The sequence below is a fragment of the Euprymna scolopes genome, chromosome 10 (assembly GCF_053919585.1).
Source record: "Euprymna scolopes isolate OS-2025 chromosome 10, ASM5391958v1, whole genome shotgun sequence".
NCBI lineage: Eukaryota > Metazoa > Mollusca > Cephalopoda > Sepiida > Sepiolidae > Euprymna > Euprymna scolopes.
The window spans coordinates 119180991-119202140 of NC_136491.1; the positions used below are offsets into that span (position 1 = coordinate 119180991).

The 21150-nt window shown below is 30.3% G+C and overlaps 1 protein-coding gene across 1 annotated transcript in view; it reads right to left on the minus strand.

Annotated features, from left to right (window-relative positions):
* Positions 1 to 21150, minus strand: part of LOC145286242 (mitochondrial adenyl nucleotide antiporter SLC25A25-like) — a 169692-nt gene that overhangs the window by 108941 nt on the left and 39601 nt on the right. The gene's annotated exons all lie outside the window — the stretch shown is intronic.

Here is a 21150-nt window from a genome sequence, read left to right on the forward strand (position 1 = left end):
TTTTCAAAAATACACAGAAGTAAAACAATTTTAATCGGATTTCTTTCTGTAAAAACAAAATGGCGAAATATTTTAATGCGTTTAAAAAAAAATAAAAATTAAAAAAAAAAGTGGTTGATACTTATGCAGAGAAGGTGCCGTGCTGAAATATTATTTAGAAACCCATTATTCGGCGTACCCAATTAAGCTTTCTCCTCTGCTGTAAAATTATTATCGTCGATAAAAAAAAATTACTTAACGTGGGATCATTGAAATTATGACGTTCTATTATTTTTTTTTCTTTTACATAACAATAATAGCTTAATAACTTACTAGAGTTTTGCTGATTGACCGAAAAGTGGGGTATCAATTTAATAGAACGTTATAATTTAAAAGTGATCCCCCACGTTAAGTTATTAAACTTTTTAAAATTTTCCTGCTAATATGAAAGTTAGGTCTGTTAGTGTTATCGACGATAATCCACAGAAAAAATAAGAAAACGTGAAAAGGAATTAATTTTACGACAGGGGGAAAGCTCATTCAGGTCCGCCACCCAAGTTTTATGGTATATTTAGGATACTATAAGTATAATACGGATAATGATGTAGATGTAAAAGAAAAAAGAAGAAGCACGGTACCTTCTTTGCATAAGTACCACAAAACGCGCATTTTAGGTTGTTTTTTTTTTTTATCAATTTGAGAATTCCTTCTTTTGAAAAGATGTTAAAATTTAATGGTTTGGAATTTCTCGTCAAAGATAAAACTTAAAAGTATATTTAGCGGTGGTGGTAGGGATATTTTTACCGCACATTATGGAGTAACTTATCTTGCCTTTGGTAACATTTATTTTATTTATTTATTTATTTATTTTTTTTTTTTTGCTATTTAAAAAGAACATGCACATGCTTGAAAATAAAACAGAAAAATGAACCAGGTAGGTAGAAAGTTAACTTTTATTGCTTTTGGTAACATACTTTTTTCTTGGTTAATTCTTGATCGCCAAACTGAGTTATATGGTCACGGTTATATAGAGAAGACTAGCAGGCCACCCAGCGTTGCCCAGTCATAAAATGCGCTTAAATATGATTTTAATTTATGCAGATTTTGTATTTATTATAGAGCAAATTTCCTACTGATTAATATATTGTACCCAATATAGAAGAGTGATTTCGTTATGACTTGGGTGCCATGAATCAAAATTCGCTACTTTATGAACTAAGGGGAGATGGATATCAAAATTAAAAAAATTAATGCATGCTTAAAGTATAAATGTATATTTACACATGCGTAGAGGAGTACTTTCAATTGACTTACACTTGCCAAGTTTCAATTTTGACCTGGTAACAGCTATTTTTACCGACTAAAACCCAAATAAAATTTATTTCACAAGTCCAAATCCCATTTATATCAAGTTTCATGTCTGTGAACCAAACATTAACAGTAGTTTGACAGACCGTTCTGCGCACACACACACACACACACACACACATATATATATATATAGAGAGAGAGAGAGAGAGAGAGCAAGAGATATTAGTCCTCGCATGAAAATGCAGGACATAAAGTGTTTTAGGTGTTTTCACTTCCATGGACTATAATTATCTGTTAAATTTCTCTTGCTCTTGGAGGTTTAAAAAATTTTTCTCGTTATGCACTGAATATTTTTTATTGAAACCTATATAAAATGTTTCTTATTTCATTCTAAACACTTAAAGATTTTTAAAAAAATTTGCTTCTAAAAAAAAGTTATTTAAGTTCCTGTTTCGAAATTTAATTTTTTGTAATTTTTAAAACATTACATACAATGAAATGGTTGCAAAGTTAGGAGGAGAAATATATATATGAATAGAGAGAGAAGTATATAGAGTGAAAACAACTATTTATGCTACTATTAAATATACTTAATCGGTGAGTCACGTTATTTGAGGACATATTTTAATACTAATCAAACAAATGAAGGAGGTGGAGATTAGAAACTTAGTTTTATTAGTGCTCCAGATGCCTCCTTGTGTAGATTGATTTTTCAAACCAACGCATTTCAGGTGAAAAAATTACGTATTTACATGTCAACAGAATTAATATGAATTCCAAAAATTATGGAAAATGAATCCATAGAAAAGGAACTATAGTGTGCTTATGTAGATTAGGGGTCATTTAAACTAACGCATTTCAAATAAAAACATTACGTATCATGTTGAAATTAGTATACATTCCAAAAATTATGCGAAATAAAACAATAGGATGCTTATTTAGATTGGTGATGTTTACACCAACGCATTTTAGGTGAAAATATTAGTATAAATGCAAAAATTATGGAAAATGAATCAATGGAAAAATAATTTCTCTTCTAGGGGCCAGGTTAAAAATTTTGTTTTAGCAGTGCTTTGAGTGTCTCCCAAATTCAAGACATTCAGTAGCACTCTGCAGGCCTCATGACTTTTTTTTTTTTTTTTTTTTCTGCTCACTTATGAAATTGTTTTTTCAAAATGAATCGATTCATTATATTTTGCTGGAAAGTGGTACATAAACTTGGTTTTAAAACGAATGAGTTCCAGGATGAGAAATAAAAAAATAAGTTTTAACTTAAGTTTAATCAACATTTAAACTACACTCTTATAAATGTTGCAAAATAAAATATAAAAAAATTTAATTTTAATCGAATCTAAAAAATCATTTTGGATTTATTTTATGTTATATATATTTTGTTGCACTTTAAAAATTATATATATATATATATATATATATATCTCATTAATTGCTAAATCTATCTATATATGTATGAAAATGTCTGTCCGTCCGTGTACATTTCTCTACACAATATCTGTCAATTTTCAGTCTACAGACTTGAAATTTGATATACAGGGTACTGAGATTTGGGGAAATCTTTGTAATCGTTTTAGGACAGAAATTTGGTTGTTAAGGGGTCAAAATTCAACGATTTGACCTTTGAAAACTCTACCAAACTCCTCCACCAATTTTGGGTCTAAACACTTGAAATGTTAGATATAGGTTCCTTGGACATGGATCTAACTTAACTTTATTTGAGCCCAAAACAAATGTTAAGGGGTCATAATAGGTGTCAAAGTTAAAAAAAAAAAAAAATTGACCGCTGCGGTCTCTACCAAATTACTCAGACAATTACTGGTCTAAACATTTGAAATTTTACATAAAGGGTATTCAGAGATAGAGCAAGCTTTTTAATCGGTTTGGGTCGAAAATTTGAGCTACCAATATATAAATGTATGTTTGCATGTCTGCCTAAAACTTTCAACAGAGGCGATTGATTTTCACAAGATCAGTATCGTTTTTAAGCTCGACGTTTCAGACAACAAATATCGAAAAATTGGCTAAAAACATTAATTTCTTTACCTTCAACTGGGCACTTTTCTACAGGGAGGGGTCGCTTTTTTTGCCGATATTGTCGAAAGTCATCCCCTCTTTTATTGTCTAGCCTTAATTTAAACCTACGTCACTTCCGGTTTGACAGTGGCCGTAACAGCAAAGACGTCACGTTTCCCCATTCTTTTCCTTCTTTGTGGTACGGGTTCGAACCTGCCTTCCTACTACCACTTTTTTTTTTTTTTTTCTCAACATACATCTCCAAACACCCGGCTGAAATGCTAGTATATCTATAAAAGTGAAAATGTATGTGTGTCTGTGTACCTATCAAATAACTCTGTCAATTTTCGGTCTATGGACTCGAAATTTGACATAAGAGGTATTGAGATTTGGGAAACTCTTTTTAATCAGTTTTCGACGAGAAATTTGGCTGTCAAAGTTCAATGATTTGACCTTTGAAAGCTCTACTAAACTCCTTCGCCAATGTTGGGTCTAAACACTTGAAATTTTAGATATAGGTTACTTGGACATGGATCTAACTTTATAATTTGATTTGAGCCCAAAACAAATGTTAAGGGGTTATAATTGGGGTCAAATTTTTTTTAAAATTGACCCCCTGCGGTCTCTACCAAATTACTCAGCCAATTTCTGGTCCAAACATTTGAAATTTTACATAAAGTGTATTCAAAGATAGGGCAAGCTTTTTAATCGTTTTTTTTTTTTTTATGTTTTGTTTTTTGCTGAAAATTTGACTTCCAAAGGGTAAAAATTCAAAAGATTTTACCTTTGCCGTCTCTAGCAAACTTAAGCAAAATTTTGGGTCTAAACATTTGAAATTTTACATAAAGGGTATTCAGACATGCAGCAAGTTTGTGGGCGAAAATTTTGCTGCTAAGAGGTCAAAGTTGACAGTTGACCTTTACAGACTCTACCAATCTCCTCCACCACTTGAAATTTTAGATTTAGGTTACTTAGGCATGGGTCAAACATTTTAATTTGAGCCCAAAACAAATGTTAAGGGGGTCAAAGTTAAAAATTTGACCTCTGCGATTTCTACTAACTTTTCTCTATGGTAGTAAAGGAAGCCTATTATATAGAAAGGCATTACCGTACATATTCACACTTTTTAATATATACATATGCACATAAAGTTATGAACTGTATGTAGGGGCCGAGCAAAGCCGGGATGAACTGGTAGTAATTTATAAATTTAATTTTTTAAAGTGCAAAAAAATTTACATCCCAAAATATAAGAATTTTTTTAGATTCAATTTAAATTAAATTTTAAATATTTTACCTAACTTATAAAAGTGCACTTTGAAAATTGATAAATTGCAAATTAAATCTTGTACCTTAATTTTTAAACAAAAAAATGCTGTACTTAACCATTTTCATTCTTTGCAAGAAATGCTTTAATTTGTGCATATATATATATATATACAGACAATTCAAACTTAGTTTTAAATCTTTTTGGCATAAAACAGAGCATCTCACTAGATATTTGGGAACAAGGTTAGAAGTAGTTGCAGGAAGACGTTTATTTATTTAGATATGGACATCGCATTTAAATAAATGTGTTCACCATTTTTATTTCTTTAAGTTGCGAACTAACTTGACTGAATTTAAAAAAAAGAGGATGCTATTTCGTTTGAAAGGGGATTTTTGTTTTCATCAATCTTTAGGAAAAAACTATAGAATTTTTTCACCATTTGGAGGTTTAATACCAGCTTAGAAAATCAAGGGTAACTTTGTGACTGTGTTTGAATCCTCCAACCGAAGAGAACATAAGTTTCAAACACATTTGTGTAGGTTTAAAAATTATTAATATTTAAAAATTATCTTTATAAAGCCCTTTTTTAAGAAAAAAGATTAGCACTCTTTAGGGAATTGAGAATAAGTTAATTTTAGCACAATGCAATATTTCACCATCAGTCATTGAATACTTTCTGATTATTTACTGTTTATACCCACTGATTTGGCATTTATAGATAATTTTCCTCACTTCTCAAGCTAATTTTTGGTAGCCTGAAGGTTGGATAACAGGGTGACTGTCTCCGAATCCTTGACTGACAATAATTATCTCCTACACTGAAGAGAACGTAAGTTAAATGTTTGTAAGTTTAAAAATAATTATTATTCATTTAAAAATACTATCGATATACACATCAATACGTTATTAGAACGACTTATCGTGGAAACATTTTATAAACGGCGTTTTTCATCAAAACATTAGAGCAGAGAAACGTCTACTACACACTTTATTTCCTGTGGAAAAATAGGAGTTTGTAGTAGCAGCAGATGGTTACTGATTATTTCACAGTGAACTCTAGCGAGTTAATTTACATACGTGCAACGAATTAGTATGTAGTGGGAAGAGGAGGCTTATATAAAGAGTCACCATCTACCTCTTACTTTTTGGGCCCAATTTCATTGCAAATTGAAATGCACATGCTTGTGGTAATCCCAGTTCTTTAAAAGGAAAGTTCTTTAAAGTTGTTATAGGAGGAAATAGACACCCCCAATCTGTTACCAGTGGAAGCCTGTATGTTCACAAAACACTGCCGAAGCCCAATCTGACGATTCTCCAGACTAGAACACAACCCCTTTTCCTTCAACGAGAAGAATAGTAGAAAAACTTTGACATAATAAATGAGGTTAATTTTGAAATAAATGCTATTACTAATTACCAGGTTCAATTTAATATTTTAATTGTATATTTTTGAATTAAAATTTTTCATTGAATTTTTGATTGAACGCATTTTCCGAGGTTTCACTTAGCTCTGCATCGGAGCACGCCTTGCTCGGGGGCAGTCTGTGAGGATGTATGCAATAGTCTACACATCGGCGTTGCCCCACTTGTGCAGGTTGTCCTGTGTTTTGGCAATTTTCGCTTGGGCCCCATTGAGGGTTACCCACTCTACGAGAAAGTTCAGAGCCTGCCGGAAGATCTTTGTTCAGTGTCGGAAGAGCCTCACTGTTGTCGTCTTAGACAAACTCATTCCACTGACACAGATTAAAAACTTTTAAAAAACTGAAATGTACGAGTCGATCAAGAAGTCAGATTTTTTAAAGCAACCCCCCCCCATACACACACACACACACCATAAGAGATTTCTTGGTCTTCAGGCCAAGATTCTTGTTCTTGGTTAGTGGAGGAGAAATCCTTCACGACTGAGACAATTTTTATTTTTTGTTCCTTTCTCCACATTAAAAACTGACCTTGGTGTCTAACTCTGCCCTGATGAGGAGGCAAGTAAATAGTCTAGCAGTCTGATTTGCTGCTTGTCGAATTAGTTGGTAGTACATACGTCAAGGGGAGCACTTTCCATTAAAATACTTGTAAAACACGTACAGGGATGAAACATTGCAAAGATAGGACAGGTGTTGAAGCTTGGATGATATTGCAGGACATGTAAAATTATAAACTTTTTTTTTACCCAAATTTAAACAATTTTTATGTAACCAAAAAAAAAAAAAAAATTTTTATACTCCGAATTTTTAAAACAAAAAAACACAAAAGGGGCAATCAACGGATAAAAAGTTTAAAGGGAAAAAAAATCACTACATTTTCAGTGTCCCAAATTCTTTTTTCATACATGATTATTTGCTTGGTAAATGGAGTTATCTCCCTTGCATTTGTGACGTATTCTGCAAATGAACCAAATGATGAATTTAACTGAATCCAGAGATGAGTCCCTGACATTTACTATTTTCTGGAGTAACAGTAACTATATTATGACTTGGTACTATCCAAAGCTCTCAAATTGGGGGTTCACTACTAGATGCACTTTACAGCCATATCCAGGAGTCTAATTTTCACCTATATTGTAGCTAACTTCTATACACACACACACACACACACACACACACACACACGCAAAAAAAAAAAAGGTTCCTTCAATAAGTTTTAAAGACTTTTTTTGTAGAGGCATTTAAAATTGTCGTACTCTTGAAAAGTCAGTATCTTATTGCTTTACATCTTATGACCAATTGACTGACACATTTTTATGCTTTCAGGTTCAAATGAACAGCTACAGCAGGAATTGGAATACACCCTACTAAAGCCTGATTGTCAGCTGGTGAATTTCAAAAATGCAATCTGAACATGAGAAAATTTTAGAAGAACAGTATGCAATAAAATTCTGTTTTTTAAATTTGGAAAAAAATTTTAAAATGTATGGAATGCTTCAGACTGCTTTTGGGCAATCTTGCATGAATTGAGCATCAGTTTTTGAGTGGCATAAGAGATTCAAGGAAGGTAGAGAGTCTGAAGGATGATGAGGTGTGAGAGGAGTAAGGAAGTCAGAACACCAAAGTTGATTGGCCAAATAAAGAATGTCATGGATAAGGACCGTCAGAGACAATAAATGCACAGTTTCATGTTAGTGTGGGAACTGTACACACAATTATTTGCGAGGAACTGAAGATGCAGAAGATTTGTGCACATACACCAGTCCACAACTCCATCCTTGTCACAGACCAAGATAGGCATCAAGACTGTTCCTCACTCTCCCTATAGTCCAGACCTTGCTCTCTGTGACTTTTGGTTATTCCCTAAGCTTAAGGAAAACCTTAGACGCTTTCGTTATGAGGCAATTGAGATGACAGAGGCTGTGACGAGGGTCATTGACACGTTCACATAAGAGGACTTCCATGGGGCCTTCCAGAAGTTGTTGGCACCGTACAACAAGTACATTGCAGCTGGAGGAGATTACTTTAAAGGGAACTAGAGTTTCACGTGTGTACTATCAATAAAAGTGCCTATACAAAAAAGTCTGGAACTTATGGAAGGCACCTCGTAATAACGTTAATACATCTTTAGTTGTGGTTTTAAACTGCAAATTTTTTTTTTTTTTTTTGTCTTATCTAAAAAGTTTTTTTTTTTTTTTGTTTTTTTAAGTTAGATATCCCCCAACCAGCGCATTAAATTTACCTGGTTTCAAATGTAGTCTTCGTGAGAGTAGGGGTAAATAAACAAGAATTTAATATTACATAGATTAAACGTTTAATTGAAAATTACATAGAATTGTCTCCCTTCCGTCACAATATTTTTTAATGATAGTTACTTCCCTTGCACATTCTAAAGATTTAGTAAGTTTTTTTTTTTTTTTTTTTTTTTTGGCTATTAATAGGAAGTCATTTTTTTCTTTAAGAGTAAAGCTAAATAAAAAAAATAAACTTTATTATTGATATCTGCCGTTTTGTACGCACCAACTGTAAAAGAGTTTATTAAATAATTCTTCGAAACCAATTTTATTTCTTAAGAATTCAAATGTTTGAGTCGAGCCAGCTTGACCTTGGTATGACCGTGGCTACCGAGAGTAACTTGTTTTCGATGGCCGTGGGATGACCGAGGCCACCGTATGACTCAGACATGCACAATTGTAATGACTAAATGTCACAATAATCCACAGAATGAAGAAAAAAAAAAAAAAAAATTAAACCGGAACGCATTAATAACCAAATTAAAATTATAATGAACATTATTTCATGACTTTTTTTTGTTTTTTTTTTTGTTGCTGTTTGAGCCATTTTCATTTTTTTTCTTTCGCGAATGATATGTAAAGAATTCCATTCAAAACAGAAGAATTACAGATTAAAAATAACTACTATAAAAGCAATATATATATATATATATATATATATATATAATTATTTTTTTAATATTAATTAATAATTACTACGTGCATAAAAGTAATATAGATGACTTACTTTTATGCACGTAGTAATTAATTAATAATTAATATTTAAAAAAGTAAATACGTCCTAAAAATGTGGGCGAAGAAAAATTGTAAACAAAGGGCAAATACAAATAACTCCTTATAATATAAACATTCAGGGAGCGAAGTAATAAAGAAATTAATCGCTAATAAAAAAATAAATAAAAATTTAACAATATATATATATATATATTTCTAATAAATAAATATTAATTGTTTTTATACTTACTAATAATAGTGTTTCATGCTTATGCAATCAGTTGCAGAAAGTGACAATCATGGAAGATATGACTAATATATAAGAAACGGCATAATCACGTACTGGTTCTTATTGGACCACCAAAGTTGGACAACGATTAGCTTGGTTAGTACCAGATGGGTGACCATTTGAGAATACTAGGTGCTGTATTTACTGCATTAGGAAATTTCCAGGTTAGTATATGGGGGCACATTTAAAACGACTAGGAGAGATGCATTCTCAGTCTTCATTAAGACATGTCTCGAGGAGAAGGAAAACTGATATAAAATCTTAGGTCTACTGTCTATTCTGTCTTATGGCAATTGTTTGCATCGATTGAGTTTAGCAGTTGTCCCAAAAAGTGTAGGTGGTTCTACACAAAGCCTTCACCACTATAAACAAATCATCTGTGTGGATTTCAGATAACTTAGTTGCCTGAACCTCATACGTTGGGATTCAACTGGAGGGTCCATTTTTTATGCCAATAAAAATTGAATAAATTACAATATTCATTAATCCATCAAAAATTCAAATAAGAAATTATAATAAAGATCTTTAACCCATAGATTTTCAAAGACTAATGAACATTTTTTGAACAAATCTGTTTCTTGCTATGAATAATCTTAATGGCAAGAAATTTTATTTATAAATTGATTCCCTACGAATGTCTTGGAGTTTTGGTATTTTTATAGTATTTTTGAACCGTCAATTTATTAATGGGCTTTTCGGACTTCAGTAAAAACTCTGCATGCTGTGACGCTATGTGCTATCCCATCAACAGCCTGCCAACCTCAAATGTCATGATCTGCCTGCCAAACTCCAACTGAACTCCTTAGCATCCAAGCTCCAACTTGCTAAGCATCCATCAAGTGTACTATTGTAAAGTCACAAATTACGACTGTCATAAAATTTAAATGACTGTCGTTATATGTCCAGTTTTATAGTGTCATATCTCAATCCATTGTTCAGTCCTTTTGCTATCATCATTCTTCACCCCCTAATTTAAATCCTACCCTTATTTCTACTTTGCCTGCATTAAGAACAAATTCCTATCTATTGTCTATCGATATTACTCGCTAAACCTACTTCGTTTTCTTGTCATTTTTTTCTCTTACTTCTTAACAACCATAGTATCACAATACTTTGAACAATTGCACTTAAAGGGACGGTTAGAATCTTAAAAAGATTTCTCGGTTGGAGTGTCTAAAATAGGTGTATGTTTGGCATCTGGTAAGATGCCCCATCCCTGGCTTAAACAAAATGATAAGAAAAATGACCTATGAATTACAACTTAATTAGAAAAGTTTGCTCTATCTAGTACATTGGACTTTAGGCTTTTATATAAAGATCATATTTATCTTTATAATTCTAATTATAATATATATGTATATATCACACATATTTTCCTTTATGGGTGGAGCATTTTGGTGGGAGAACTGATGGTTTCCACTTAGTGTAAAGCAATACGTTTACATAAACATATAAACAAAGATAGGGAGATAATTGAATTCACATTAGAACTTTATTACATTATGTCAATAAGAATGAGGGCAATTACAATAAGTGAAAGGGAAATGAGGAGGTGACCTCTTTAGGCCATAGCATTTCAAAGCTAAATGCTTCTTATCAAAAGAGAAAAAAAAACAGGTAGCGCTTTATCTATCCAGACAGCTTAGCATTTTCTCTCCGGAAAAATTTTTTTTTTTTTTTTTCAAGTTTTATATATATATATATATATATATATATATATATATATATAATGTATATGCTTCTACTTTATAATAAAGACCAATGTGTATTTATTTGTACATAAATAACTATGTACTTTCATCCAATTGTTCAAAAATTAGCTAGTCAAACATGCTTTTTTTCTAGGCCCTTTTGACAAAACAATTTCAAGTAATGAGTAGATGCAAGGAAGTAAATAAATGAATATTTTAAAAACTTATTTAGATAGTAAGTGCAAATACTGGCAAAGCATTATGTTCTGTTTTTTCAATTTCACAATCAGTGCAACCATATGAACATAGTCATATGTAAACAAAAAAAATTTGACCCAGTGGATCACCTACTGAGTTCAGGTTAGATTATTTAAATCAGGAAAAGTTTGTAGTAAAGTCAGTTAAATATTTTTAATAATAATAATAATAATAAAAGACAATTAAAAATTAATCTTTTGTTTGTTATATCTCCACCTTATTTCTCCAATTCTGGGTTAAATAGTAGTAATACTTGTGGTGATATTCCCTGATGGTTTATAATGAACCATTACAATCTTCTATAATATAGTGAGCTTTTTTCTTTTTTTTTTTTTTTTTAACTTTTAACATTTGTTTATTAAAACAGAGAGAGTGACATAAGTGAGAGCTGATAGATACCATATAAACGGGGGAGGGAGTAAGTAAACAACAGAGAGAGAGAGAGAAGGTGAGATTAATACAGATTTTCAATATCCATTTTCAAGGTTCAAATTTTCAAAAAAATTTGACATCAACAATATAATAACCCCTCCCCCAACATTAATAAATGACAACAGGAAAAGTCATTTTCATTTATCTTTATTTATTTCAGGAAGTAGTTTTTAAAGGTCACACAGTTATTTGCATAAAGTTCTCTAACGTGCAACAAAACTGATCAATTATTTACAGCTTTCATTGGTTTTGTTTAGTGCCAGCCATGTGTGATTTCAAAGCACTTTCACACATTTTGCTGAAAACAAATGCCTTTTTTACATACACCACCATGTTGACAATCATATTTACATTCCCTGACCGACTTATATTTTGTCAACCAGGCGTGATTAAATGTTATTTTCCCCATTGTAGATTGGTCTATGTTGTATTCATTTTACTTTTAAATTTTGAATTTCCGGTATTGTGGATACAAGAGTTAGGCTCCTTTATCACAAAACTATGCGATGTTATATGGAAAACAGGTAGTTCTGTGATAAAGGGAGGATATTCTTGTACCTACAATAATACGATGCAATTTCAGAACAATGTATTTCGATTTAATTTTTAATATTTAAAAAATGTTTTAATGGTATTTTTAGTAATACTTTAATAGTATTTATTTCGATTTATGTTTAATATTTTGACAAAAAATTTTATTGGACATAAAGAATATGATCTCAAGATATTTTCCATATTTTCAAGGTAATAATAGAAATAAGATCTTTTCAAGTCCAAATTCTAGGACTTTTCATACCTGTGCGAACCCTTTAATAGACAGAAACTTAGAAAGTTACGGCTAATTAGAATAAAATGATTGTTTTTTGAGGGTTTTTCTCAAAGATAACTTAATTCCAATATAAAGGAATATTTTAATATGTAATATGCAGATTCCCCTTTCATTAATATATATATATATTTTATATACTTTTAAAATATTGCATTATGTTTTTACTTGCATCAGTATAGTCTGATGGAAGTTCCGTATTGTATGATTTTTCGGAAAAATCCTTTCAGATACGTTTGACCTTCTTTATATGCATTTCAACTAAAGTTAAACACATATCTGAAGGGAACTGTTCCCAAAATATCATACCATATGGAAATTCCATTAGACCACACTAACTCAAGAATACAATACTATATCATAAAACTATAAAAAACAAAATGAAAAAAATTATATACATAAATATTGTATTAATAAAAGATGAATCTGCATAGCTCGTTCCACTTGAAGGTTTTAATTTGCTTTAGTTTGTGTCAATCAATTACACCTCTGGACTGTATAACCTATAAATAACCTATATATATATATATATATATATATATATATATATATATATAAATCTACCTCTACTTATATATAAAAGGTACATTGTGTGTGTGAGAGTTTATTCTCTATGAACTCCAAAATGGCTGGAACGATTGTTTTCGAAATTTCACAAAATGTACTTTATGTATCTGGGAATGTTCTTAGATAAGGTTGTATCAGAATGCTTCTGATAACCATCAAATATCAAGAATTAAAAAAAATCCGATTAAAGAAGGAACAGACTGATTTTGACCGAAGTTAACGTCCTCATACAGCCTAACACCACAAGTGTGTTAGAGAAGCTTTATCACCACATAAGTAGAAGGGCCCAGCTTATAAAATTAACAGTAAATTATTTAATAAGACAGGTGCATTTGAAAAAGATGTTTCTGTTTAGAGAACAATTGAACCATGATACTTGACTTTTGCATTTTAAACTTTAATTTTAGTCATTATATAAAATAATTTTATAAAATCAACAGTAGGTTCTCTAGAGTGCAATGTAGACAACAATGTAATGTGGACTAAGTCACTATGGAGCGGCATGAGAAGCTTCCTCCCGGTGCACCACAGTGAGTCCCTGACTAGAGCAAGCTAGCAATCGATTTGACTGAAAAATGGTTGATTTTACCGATTTCAATAATAGTATTGGTTGTGTGGAACCTTCATTCAACTCTAAGCAATTTTGTGTCTCTCTATTAGGATGTGTGTGTGTGTGTGTGCAAATATATATATATATATATATAAGAGATCGATTCATGTACTAACTTGTATGGCAGGGATGGTTTCAAGCAGAAAGAATTTAAATCAATAACAAAAATTCGATTTACAATGTAAACATTGCCCATTTCAATGGCATTGATTATCACAATCATAATTTAGTTACTAAAATATACTTACATAAAATAGGTTGATTATTGACCATTTCTTTTAATGTGTTTTTATGTTGGTCTCTCCAAATGCATCTTTTTTTTGGCATTGTCTGTTTAGGATGGATTTCTTTGAGCTCTTAAAACAATGAATTTCCATGAAATTGAAATATTCTTACGGTTTTATTCAGAAGATGCCGACTTCAGATCATTACATTAAACAAGTGGTTGATAAATGTTCCGGTTTTACTTTGTTTTTTTTACAAGCTATGCATACATTTTAAAGTTTACATCAGAACTAGCTACATTACTCAGCATTGTCTAGGAAGATGGATAACAAAAGACTTAAAGAATAACAAAACAGAAACTTAATAAAAAAAATGTTTAATTTTTTAGGTAAGGATTGATAATTCATCATTTGGATTATTCTGACTACCGTTATCATATTGAGCATTATTTCTTTTAGAATGTTTCAGCGAATGTAACTTGACCTTCAGGTGTATATTGTTGAACTCTGGAATTTTTCTAACATATCATGTGTCACGGTGTAACGGAAAAAGTACTAGGTTAATTCTGTCCTAAGAAAACTCTTCTGGAGGGGGAAGTTTCAATCCTTAGTGCGGCTGATATTAATCCAATTGTGAATTTCTTAAAACTTCTACCCGGTCATGGCTGACTAAATAAGAGCATGCAACCTCCATGGATTAAATAAAAGCTATGGCTCAAAAATTCTGTATAGATTCCCAAGTTTGAGAGAAAAAATTGCCGAGTTTGACAAGATACATGTGAAGAAGGTCGGCGATTACATCGGGTGAAGCATTATGCAAATAACACTAAAGATAAGAACAGTCGTCTGAAGAATGTAAATAATATAAAGAAAAGTCTGTAACATTTCTTTTAAAACTTTTCTCTCACTATTTCTACCTCCCAACATGATTTGCCCACCTATAAACACTCCACATCTCCTTCAGACTGCTCTATGTTAATAGGGCTGCCCACATCTCACTCCATTCAATAGAAAGCAAGAAAAACAGTAGAGTGGCTGTTTTATTTAGTTTCATCGTTTTTGAAAAAACTACCAGTAAAAAATAAGAGTAAGTTTTTTATTTCTAACCCCACTCCTGTTGGGACAATTATTCAGAATTTTTAGGGATATGAGTCGGCATTGAGAAAAAAAAATTGTGCTTATTTTCTGATGCCAAGCACAATTCTTATAATTGTTTTTAATTTGTTTAAAACTTAATTTATCATTGCTAGTATTAATGATAAATATTTATTGATTTTAAACTAAGACTAAAATTAAAATCTTTAGATCACCACCCACAAGTGTATTTTCACATTTGCAAAAATATATGTACATATTACATAGGTTTTTATAGTAATCTGAAAATTAACAACTCTCTTGTAAAATATTTAAAGATTTTAAAAGAATTGTAATCTGTAATTGTATTGGAATTGGGAAAAATTTTGAAATTATCTCATTACCACTCTCCACCTGTGCACTTATTTGGTCCCTGGTGACCCCAACAGAATGAATATTAATGTAGACTGAATACAATGATTTAATGTTTATAAAGATATTATGTGTAGTTTCAGATATTTCTCCATTACAACATTCCTTCACATTATAGGTACACTTTAGTTATCTATAAAGTTTGAAAATAAAATCGTAACCAAATCAAAAGTAAAAAATAAAATGTCAATTTCACAGCAATTTTAACATTTCAAACTAAAATACTAGGAAAGAAAATGACTAACTAAAACAAAAGAAAAATTAAAGACAAGCAACTAAATGTTATAGCTTAATGGGATAATACATGGACACAATGTCTGATTCCTTAAAAATATAAATTTTATTTCCAACAAAAAAGATCACTTTACATATTCTCAAGTCCTTCATGGCACTCAAGAGACAGTCAAGACTGTGGGGTCAGTCAGAGCAAATTAATTACTTTAGAAGTTAATTCTCAAACAGAATAAATTATACAACTTTTATGTTCCCTTGCAAAAATTAAAATCAACCTATAATGCTACTAAACCTTATCTCTAGGATCCTTATGACAATATATCAAAATTCATTACATATCTCAAATATAAGGCTTAAGATTAACAGATCATATTGAAATTCTGGGAATCTTACTTCATTTTTAATGAATATAGACCAAATTTAATGCAAATTTGAAATATTTTAATTTTCATATGAAAATTTGTGTCAATATTATGCCCGCCTCTAAAAAAACCTGTAAAATTTTGAAAACTATTAATTGATGTCTAATATCTATAGTTAAAATTTCACAAAAATTGGAAGTATCTGAATTTTTACAAAGGGTGGAAACCTTTTGTATTAAACTAAATATAACCCACATTGCACATCCTTACACTTAACTTTGTTCCAAAATTCATGTTGACTGGTAATTAGTCTGGGAGTGAATCCTACAGATAAAGAGATATAAACATATATGCATACTTAACTTTATAATATATAGGCATGATAACCCCCCCCCCAAAAAAAAAGATAAATAGTGGTCACCAGTACTAATGACAAAGATAGATATGGGGGGAGGGGCTTTTTCATGTATAATTTTATTTTAGATTTCATTAAAATAATGAATTGACAGATGCTTGAAAAACGTTTTCTTTAAAATGAAAACACTATAAATAATCTATAAATTATAAAAAAATTTCTTGGATCAGACTAATTATTTAGAATTTCATGCTCTGTAGTCTTATTTGGGCTGCCAACCCCACAGTCCTGAATACAGTAGTTGTTAAAACAAAGAGGCAGGCACATAATTTGAGGAGGGGGTAGGAGCAGAGGTAGCTAAAGTGCGGCTGCTAGTTCATGCATAACACCTTACCCTCACTCAATACAAGAGATCAAAATCTTGTTTTCTGGAAGAGAAAGTTTATAAATACTTTTTTTTATTATAAACTAGTAGGGCTACCCAGCATTGCCAGGGATTCTGTAAAAGAAATTCGAATAATTAAATAGAATTCTTTTGGAAATTTAATAGAAACAAATGCTCAGTTTTTTTTTATCTATAAAAAAAAGAATTAATACTTTTTAACTTTATTCTCATTTTGCATTTTTTTTCCTTGGATTAGATCTGATTACAAAAGTGAAATAATGTTCTTGATACAGAAAACAAATAATTCTGTAGAAAAATGTTTTTGAATTAACTTTCGTAGGTATATATAACAATGTTAAAAGGTTTAAAATACAGATAACTTAAATATTTATGGTTTTAAATAAAAATTTGATTAATAAAAAGATATTAGCAACTGAATTAATTTTTATATTTTGTGTCAAATCTAGAAAATCTATTTTGGGTTTTTCATGCTTAATATAACAAGCTTGCGTCCATGTTTGTCCTGGTAAAAAGGCAAGTTAATGACGACCTTAAGCCTCCCAAAAAGTCAAATAAACTTTTAGTTTATTCAAACTAGCAGGCCACTCAAGAGTTGTCTTGTCATAAAATATGCTTAAATATATTTTAACTTATGCAGATTTCGTATTTATTATTATAGAGCCAATTCTCTATTGATTATTATAATGCACCTGCTGCCCGGCATTGCCCAGTTGTAAAATATGCTTAAATATGATATTTTAATTTATGCAGATTGTATTTATCATTATAGAGGCAATCTTCTATTGATTATTATATTGTACCCAATACATTGTAGTGATTTCAAAAGTTTTAAAAAGAAAAAATGACATGTGCCATCAACTAGAATTGAAACCAAAAAATTTAGTTCTTCAGCAGTATCTGCTACCATCTGACCCAAGGACATATGCATATCAAAACTTTACAAATTAACACAGTTGAACATAAAATCTATATTTGAACATGCGTAGAAGATACACATTTTAATTTTGACTCTTTAGCAACTTTTTTTTTCTCACTAAAAATCAAATCAAATTTGTTTCACAGGTCCAAATATCCCATATATCCAGTTTCAAGTGTGTAGAGCAAAAAAGGTGTTTACCAATAACGTATTAAAGTGTATTTTGTTTTGTGTTTTTGGTGTAAACTATGCAGTTTTTTCTTTTTTAAATATAGTAATAAATAACAGAACATTGTAACTTTTGAGATAAAATAGTTTACTTTGACTAGAAAGCATGTATAGCAACAATATCTAACGTTTTACAAGATAATTTTTTATATGCATCAGTAATGGAAGATGTGTGATGTCAGCTGATGTAATAACAGTGAAAGTTGATATCTTCTATAGATTTCTACATGTTTCCACACTTTTTATTTATATGAATAAAATATGAGATTATTTATTAATAAATGAAAGAATGTATTAGTATTTACGATTGGTAGTAATATTTGCTGCTAAGAGCAACGATAGTGGCTATGATAATTTAGATTTGTTGCTAATCCAGATGGCTTGCTTCTTAAAAATAGTCTGAAAAGAATAGTTATTTGCAAAGAAAATAAGTTGAATTACATTTTATTGTTCTTAACATCGACCAATGTTAAGAAAATGCCTATTCATGATGAAATGTTAATATTGTAAGATGGAAGTTATAACAAAAATCAAGAAATAGACAGGCTTTACTTTATTCTATTGATTGAGATTAGATGAGAAATTTTCCATTTCAAGAATTTTCTTTTTACTTTTTTTTTTTTAAACAAATATTTTAGTTTTGGGGGATAAGTTCACAGCTCTAATGCTTACATTTGTATTCAAGCATTTATAAACAAAAAATTTCAATACAAAATTATTTTGTTCTGAAAACTAAAATAACTTAAAAAGAGAACATGTGATTTTTTTTTTTTTTCTTTATCAATGAGTTTAGTGATAAAACAAATTCTTCAAGACAAAAATATGGGGGGGGGGTATCTACAATGCTGATAAAAAGATAATCTGTGTACTACCAATGAGACATGTTTCAAAAACCACTCCAATTTGTGAATCTCAAGCTTTAGCTGAGCTACAAATTAACCAATCATCTGGGGGAAGCAACTGAAAAAAAGACAACCTAGAAATGGAAGATGATGGTGAAGTGGATACCAGCGGACCGATAACTTGGCATGCAGTGTCCGATTCCTGACAGATCTATAACACTTTTCACTACAGATGTTCATGTGGACCATCATATGAGTACCTGATTCTAAAATGGAATCCGGGTAACCCTAATCCAACAACAAAATGAAACGGCTAAAAAAATGTCTCCAGTAGTTACTACGGCTACCGAACTAAAAGCAAATCTGTCCGTAAGAAAAAAAAAACATCTTTAAATACATCTTAAATAACAAAACCTTGTTCAATTAACTAAATTGCTTGACGAAAATGTGTCCCAACAAGCAGCATATTAATTTTTTTTTTTTTTTTAAGTTTCAGAAAAATCCAACAAATTGGCAATTGGTAATCATGAAGAAAGACTGATTCGTCTAAGGGACGTAACTCTACTTTTACTAAGAGATTAGTTTTTTTGTTTGTTTCATATTTTTTTCATACAATTTGGGATACTAATAATAAGATGCGATTGTTTTATTTCAAAGAAAATGTTTTTTTTAATTACTTTATTTAATATAACTTTTTTTTAAAGTAAATATAGATAAATTTATTAAGATCTGACTTTTTTTCAGAGTTAAACTTCATCATAGCCAATACCATAATTTTTCTTAAAAATATTTGAATAAATCTAAGAAAATGTAAAGAATTTGAAAATAAAATTATCTATTATATTTACTATTTTATTCTTTTGTTACATTAAATAAAGTAATTAAAAAAACCTAAAAAAACAAAAATAGTCGCATCTTTTTCTTACACTTAACATCCTAAATTATCATATGAAAAAAGAATTAATAATAGTCACTTCTTTTAAATAAATTCGACTTTCTTCATGATTGTCAAGTTTCTAAAATGTTGACCTGTATTTGCACAATCTATTGAAATAGATCACACTTTGTTTTTGTAAACCTTTTGAAATTCCTAAATCACAATAACTATTTTGTACTATGTATACTTTTTGCACACATTTTTTTTTTTTTTGTGCAGAGTTATGAACCTAAATGTTACATCCCTTATATTTCTTTATAGTTCCCCTAAACATATTGCCAGGTTATCGATATCTAGCAGGATCCTACGAAAATCTCATGGTTGATTTACCTACGGTCTTCTCTTACGGTAAAAATATTTATCAAGATTTTTTTTTTAAATAAAATAAACGCTTTAATTCAGTAGGTTGTCATAAATTAAATCTTAAAAATAAGACTTTAATCGACAGCAATAGCAGAATTTTGTAAAACTTGTTGAGAGCGCTCTGTTTTGGGGTTGTTTCGAAAATATAATTGAAATTTAAATTTCGTTCTGTTTTAATCTTTTTTTTTTTAAACTGCGTATGCACCAATAGAATAAAAAGTAATCGAAAGAATAAAATTCAACAAATCATACTTTTTAAAAAAATTAGCAAAAACGAAATAATTAAATTTTTTTTTTGGTAAAACTTTTGGTATTTTTTTTTTTTTTTTTACATTAAGTCCAATTCACCGTTCACATTCAAAATGTTGACTTTTATAGGTTTTTTTTGGTATGCTGACAACGAAGAACAGCTTTTGAAATAGACACCCCCAACCTTGTCAGCATACCTGAAAAACTATAAAAGTTGACATTTCAAATGTGAACAAGGAGTTTTTTGTTGACGCATGTGTAATTAAAAAAAAAAAAAAAAAATTAAAACGAAACAAAATAGAAAGAATAAATAAAATGCTGATTGTTAAGAAAAATTTCAAATCTGACCCTTTTTTCCTCCTCTTTTCTCCGTTTTGAGAACAAGAAAATGTTTTGTTGAACATGACTTATACGTCAAACGAATTTACGTGATTAAAATCCGGAGATAAACTATAGACAATCTTTCACCCTATTAATCCCTAACTGTGCATAATTGTTTGCTGTATCTTATCATAAAGGTTTATACAAAATTTCAGTCAGATTCGACCAGTAGTTTTTAAGAAAAAGTGGAAAGGAAAGACAAATATAATAAGGAAAGACAAATATAATAAGGAAAGACAAATATAATAAGGTAAGATCTGACAAAAAAAAAACATTTTTTTTTTTTTTGCAAAGCAACAAAAATAAGAAACAAATCTTTCTCAAATGATAGAAATCAGTTCGGCTAGGAGAAAAATGTATCTGTACTTTATCTTTTTTGTCCTTAGTGAAGGAGAAATCCTCCTAGATTGCAGCCATTTTTATTTCAATCCAGAGTGCCCTTTTTAGGGGAGCTGTA